Source organism: Momordica charantia (assembly GCF_013281855.1).
Source record: "Momordica charantia cultivar OHB3-1 chromosome 8 unlocalized genomic scaffold, Mcharantia_2.0 BLBB01000008.1, whole genome shotgun sequence".
Taxonomy (NCBI): Eukaryota; Viridiplantae; Streptophyta; class Magnoliopsida; order Cucurbitales; family Cucurbitaceae; genus Momordica; species Momordica charantia.
In genome coordinates, this window is record NW_028275166.1 from 13,736,231 (window position 1) to 13,741,001 (window position 4,771).

The window sequence follows — 4,771 nt, forward strand, 5'->3', positions numbered from 1 at the left end:
TCTCCAATCATTGTACTTAATTTATTTGAGTGAATCTATATTAACCTAAAAACTTTCAATTTGATTTGAGTGAATCTATTGGAAGTTAAACTTGAATTTTCTTATTTAATTTTGCGGGGTTATTATACTCAAATATATATATATATAGATATATATATAAATTTAAATTGACTTTTTGAGCCAAAGGTAAAATTTTCCCATAATATAAATATGAGAACTAGAAGGATACTAGAAAAGCCAAACTCAATCAAAATTATAACATTTGTTATAAGTTGTATGTTCGAATAGTCACTTCCTTGGGTTTGCATCCTAAAAGTTTGGTTCCTAAACTTTTAAAGTGGTGTAGATTCGGTCTATATATTTAAAAAGTTTTCAACCAACCCCTAAAATTCAAATTTGTATCCCGCGAGTCTTTAGTGTTGATTTTGTCTATTAACGCTCATGCATCACATTACCTTATTATTTAAGAATTACATCAGTGGTGGTGGTTGATTTTGAGCACTTTCATACCTTCAACGGTTTAGATATTGATGATAAGAACCTATTAAAAACAAAATTAAAAGTTTAAGGTATTGTCATGAGTGAAATTACAGTCCCTAAAATAAGGCGAGAAAAATGACATGACCACACTCATGAGTCAATCCAATCCGACCAGACCACTCTAGCCAACATGAGGAGTTCTTTATTTGAATTAGGCATCAAAAATAAGGCGAGAAAAATGACATGACCACACTCATGAGTCAATCCAATCCGACCAGACCACTCTAGCCAACATGAGGAGTTCTTTATTTGAATTAGGCATCAGAGTGTTTTACAGGGTGGGCAAAATCTATTATGGTCTCTGATATCTCAGAATTTTGAGAGATTTCAAATATTGACAGATTTCAAATGAATTCCATGGTTTTGTACCTCATTGGAATCCGATTTCTTACCATTTCAAAGTAAATTATTTATTTAACCTTATTATATGTTAATTTTTAATTAATAAATTTAGATTTAAAGTCTAAATTAATAAACTTTTTATTTTATTTTTATTTTCAATGAATATTCAAACAAATCAATTTCAAATATTGATTTCAAATCATTTCAATTCCAAAACCGGACAAAGAATTTAAAATTATTTATCGATTTTTAAATAACAAAATTTAAAATCATTTCTTAAACTATAAGTAAATCTAAAAGTTTAAGATACAACTACTGAATAGAGATAGAGAAATCTAAAAGTTTTAAGATATGATGACTAAAAGGAGAAATCGAATGATTTAACCCAAAAAAATAAAACTTTAAGAACATGAACAATATTATTTGGTAACATTAAAAGAAAAAATATGAAAAACTTATATGAATTGATAAAAAAAAAAGTTTTAAAAATCGGTTTCGATTGTTGTGGAAAGGCGTAACTGTATAAGTAGAACGCGAACTTGAATTTCGGTTCTGGTTCTGACTTTTAATGCCATTTTTTTTTCTTTTTCTTTGTTCTTCTTCTTCCTCCCATTTCTCTCTCCCCAAATCTAGAGAGAGAAACTGGTTGTTCATCGCGGTGGGGGCGGCACAGTGCGGATTCAATCGCGATTTCTCCGCTCAGGAATCATCATCATCATCATCATCCGCCATTGATGCTCCCTGCTCCTCCACTTTCCTCTTTTGTTCTCATTGATTCCCTCTGCGAATTCTGAGATGAAGAAGAAAAAGGGCGAATGAGAAGGAGAAGGAGATTGGGGATTTTTGCTATTGTTCAATGATGTTGATTCTGGACGAAGATTCAGATTCGTATCGAATTAATTCAACCGTTTTTGTCTATGATTTTTCATTTTCTTCGATTAATCCGTGAAATCCACCTCATTCTGCGCGTACTCTTCCCCATTTCTCTTCGATCTGATTCAAACCGATTCCAGACACCAAAATTATTCGAAATCCCGATTCATTTATGCAATCATCTCTTTCGATTTCTTTTTCTGCACAACATTTCTCTGTTTTTGTTGTTGGCCTTTTTTTGTTTTCCGGCGAGAAATGGGTTGCGCGAGCTCGAAGCCGCCCCGGTGCCGCCACTGTCGGCGGCCGTATTCGCCGATTTCTCGAAGCTTGTCTATGCAAGTTCATCATCCGCCGCAGTCCAAAGGCGACAGCTACCACGTCGTAGCCCTAACCTCCTCCACATTGGGCTCGCTGGAGCTCGATAAAATCACCGCCCACGGCGGCAGTGGCGGTGGAGGTGGAGGTGGTTGTTATCGCGAATCGCACAGAGGCGACGATCAGAATCAGAAGACGATTGAGGAATTCAGGACGGGATTGGCGGAAGCGAAGAGCTGGTCGAGTATAATCACAGAGAAAATCCCTAAATCGGTATCGAAAACTCCGACCAGAACGCCGCCGGGAGAGCCGGAGACGATCAATACGTGGGAGCTGATGGAAGGGCTGGAGGAATCGAGCCCTCTGTGGTCACCGAGCAAATTCCGGAGCCTCTCGTTCGATTTCAGCAGCCGTATGGTCATGGATCCCTCTTTTGATCGGCCGGAGACCAAATCGGAAGAAAACGCCGCCGTAGCATCTCAGAATCAGAAACCCCTCTGGCTCCAAATGGAAGAAGCAGAAACAGAGGAAGAGGAAGAGGATTACGAGAATTTGAATTCCGATTTCGACCCGGAAGTAATCGCATCCTTCAAGAAATCTCTACAGCAGCTCTCGCCGGACCACCCTTTCCACCTCCGGCCGGTGGAGAACACGAAGCAGCAGCAGCAGCATCAGCATCAGCATCCCCTCGCCATGGCGGCCATGGATTCAGACAAATTCTACAGGGACAAAGTGATTCTGTACTTCACGAGCCTGAGAGGGATTCGGAAGACATACGAAGACTGCTGCCATGTGAGGGCCATTCTGAGAGCAATTGGGGTTCGCGTGGACGAGCGAGACGTGTCGATGCATTCCGGGTTCAAGGAGGAGCTCAAGGATCTGATGAGCAAAAATGGCGGAGGGAGGAGCTTCACCTTGCCGATGGTGTTCATTGGGAGGAACCAAATCGGTGGGGCCGAACAGATCCGCAGACTCCACGAAGATGGGTATCTTGAGAAATTGCTTGATTGTTGCGAGAAGCTCAAAAATGGCGATGGGGGAGTCTGTGAGGGGTGTGGAGATGTCAGATTTGTGCCATGTGAGACATGTTTTGGGAGCTGTAAAGTGTATTATGAAGAAGAGGACGAAGAGGAAGAAGAAGAAGAAGAAGAAGAAGAATTGGGTGATTATGGGTTCCAGCGGTGTGCAGATTGCAATGAGAATGGGCTTGTGAGATGCCCCATTTGCTGCCATTAATGGCGGATTTCAAGGTACAATCTGAAGAACAAAGTTTTTTCTGTGTTTCTTTTTTTTTCTTCTTTTTTTTTTCTCATTGTTTGTACAGTGAAGATGATCAGTTTTCTTGATCTGTTTTTTTGGAGGATAGAAGAGGAGAGAAACATAATTAATAATCTAACATCCAAAAACAAAAACATTGGATTTTCCTCCTCCTGATGATCATGTGTGCTGAGAAAACAAAAAAAGAAAAAAAAAATTGTATACTTACTAAGATTTTTGTGTTCAGATTACCAAATACAGAGGGCGTTTATAATACATCATTGAAGATTGTGAGAGACTGATTTCTGATCTTTTCACCTCTTCTTGCATTTAGCTTTCTAAGTGTTTTAATTTCTTTCCAAATTTTTATCTCAAATTAGTTCTCTTGATTATAATGTTGGGAATGTGAACCAGCAAAGTCAAAATAAGGCTGGTTTTCAATCTCGAAGTTTGATGACTAATTTGTAAAGTTGGATCAACAGTAATTAAAACATCTCAATCAATTCATAGGGTTTTGGAGAATATGGTAGGAATTAGAGGACATAGAGCCATTGAATTAAATATAGATAAAACTTTTTTTGAGATCTCTGGAAAGGGAGAGAAGAATAAAGTTATTTTTGCCCCCAAAACAATAGACATAATGATAATATGCACTATCTTCTTGTTGAAAGATAGTATTGAAAAAAGAAGAATCACTTTTTACAAAGTTCCGCGAGGGTAGAACGAGTAATTTTGAAAAAAAAAAATTAAGTATGATTGATTTTTTAAAATCACAGTCCAAATTATTTTAACATGACCGTGGTCGAATCATGTTTGGCAGGTTAAAAAGATAATTTTACGAAAGTTTAAAATCATTTTAAAATATAACATGATTTTTTTTTTTAAAATCACTCTCAAACACATTCGAGATTTCTCTATTCTATGATGCAAATCTTAACCAAATTTCAACAAAAACGACATAGAGCTAAAAGTCACCATTGTCCATTCAATTCAACCAAAAAAAAGGGAAGAGAGAGAATTTTTTTTTTTCTGAATATTTGAGGGTTTTAATCAAGGTTTTAAACCGGGAAAGGTTATAAAAATAAAAAACTGGTAACAAATATTTATATTCATTCACAATTTATAATCAAATTAAAAATAGTTAATTAATATTATGTTGATATGTTTTATATTTTATCGATCTTTTTCGTAATACTATGAAAATATCTTTTATCTTTTATGTTGATAGAAATGTCGAAATTTAATAGTCTAGTTTTAATTGCTGGGAGAAGATGCAGCCCAGATGATGAAAAGTTTGATAACATTTTCCTCACAAGGACTACTCAATAATTCATCCCTAGAGAGAGAAAAAAGTGATTGATAATTGCTTCTTGTCAAAAGTATGGGCCACAAAATTCTTCAACATTTATTTCTCTCGATGTACCACTGGTAGAGATATTATTTA

General features: G+C 36.5%; 1 pseudogene; it reads left to right on the forward strand.

The window, feature by feature from the left end:
• Positions 1-1,357: 1,357 nt before the first annotated feature.
• LOC148209576 (uncharacterized protein At3g28850 pseudogene) lies at positions 1,358-3,603 on the forward strand (annotated as a pseudogene).
• The last annotated feature ends 1,168 nt before the right edge of the window (positions 3,604-4,771 follow it).